Raw genomic sequence first — 1864 nt, 5'->3', positions numbered from 1 at the left:
AGGACTAAAATGGCTGTTGACATATGCTCATTTTCAGGTGGATGTTGGTAGTTTGGGTTTCTGTTAGAACATGTTTACATTCTTTAATGTTTAATACTATAAATGTTCCTATTAACAATTTTCTATAACAAGAATCATTTTTAATTGTTTAAATTCCTTAAACCTGGAGATATTTTGTTATGAACCTACCATGTTTTTGTCCAGTTTTACCATGAACTATAGTTCTCCCTGTTGTGCCTGAAGCAACACTTAGGCTAAGGGTATATATATATATATATATATATATATATATATATATATATATATATATATATAATATATATACAGTGGTGTTGAAAAGTGTTGCCCCCTTCCTCATTTCCTGTTCCTTTGCTGTTTGTCACACTTAGTGTTTTGGAACATCAAACCAATTTAAACAATAGTCAACAACACAAGTAACACAAAATGCATTTGTAATGAAGGTGTTTATTATTAAGGTAAAAAAAATCCAAACCATCATGGCCCTGTGTGAAAGTGATTGCCCTCTAAACCTAATACCTGTTGGGCCACCCTTAGCACAACAACTGCAACCAAGCGTTTGCGATAACGTGCAATGAGGCTTTACAGCGTCCTGGAGGAATTTTGGCCCACTCACTTTGCAGAATTGTCCTAATTCAGTTACATTAGAGGGTTTTCGAGCATGAACTGCCTTTTTAAGGTCATACCACAACATCTCAATAGGATTCAGGTTAGGACTTTGGCTAGGCCACTCCATTCTTCATTTGTTTTCTCAGCCAAATACGTATATATTATAAAGATATATATATATATATATATATATATATATATATATAAAGTTTTAACTTAATATAAGTTTTGTGGCAGAGAGAAGCAGGCTTTTACTTGATATAGGCTTTTATTACAAGTACATTATTTTTTATTTTATTATGTTATGCAAGTGCACTCGTTTTAATTTTTTTCTTCTACTTTTCAGTGACAAGAGAAGAAAGAGCTTTTGTTCTCAGCCAGATAGAAAAACAAATGATTTATAAAGCAGACACAGGTGAGATGTCTCAAGTGTCAAGAGATAACAGTCAAGTGATTGGAAAGCCCTGATTAGAGACAAGTTAGTGCTGTATTTAACAGACTGTCACTCACCAGACACTTTGATTTTCCATCTCCAACTGAAATACTGAAAATTGCGTCTGGCTAGCAGCCCTCTGGCTGCCTTACAGTTAAAAAGAGACTGTTGTTATGCTCAAACAGCATATTCCAACAATACTGTGAATGAAATACAATCTCTTGGAGCTTTTGGAATGCCTGCTGTCCAGAGTGATGGAGAAAGACTGAGAGGCAACACTCCCATTGGACTCCGTTGTACGCGTTTTGCCTCCTACTACGGGGTACGCAGCCTCGTGTAGTTCCAAACATCCATTCTACGGCGTTGGACATCAGTCATTTCTATATTTTATCAGAGGCCCTTTATGATGCATATACTGATCTTTATTTGTATGTGCACAGCGTAATTACACATATATATATATATATATATATATATATATATATATATATATATATATATATATACATGTATGTATTGTAGTGACGAATTGTCTTCAGATTGAACAAAACAAACTAAAATCTCAATATTCAACAGCCATTGAGGCACCAAAGGAGTGAATCTTCCGCAGAGATTAAAACTTTCATTGTCCAGGCAGAGATGGCCTTCTGTGAGGTTTATTAATCCAATTTCTCGTCATACAAACATTTCACAAGAAGGATCAATGGCGTCTCTAGGCTCTGCTACTCTATGATGTTGTAACTCTGTAACTCTGGTAAAAAACCATCAGCCCTCCCTGGTGTCTACCTCCCACATACCTGTTCA

Source organism: Etheostoma spectabile, chromosome 20 (assembly GCF_008692095.1).
Source record: "Etheostoma spectabile isolate EspeVRDwgs_2016 chromosome 20, UIUC_Espe_1.0, whole genome shotgun sequence".
NCBI classification, from domain to species: domain Eukaryota; kingdom Metazoa; phylum Chordata; class Actinopteri; order Perciformes; family Percidae; genus Etheostoma; species Etheostoma spectabile.
The sequence above is the reverse complement of the archived record's forward strand: the minus strand, read 5'-3'. Positions refer to the sequence as shown.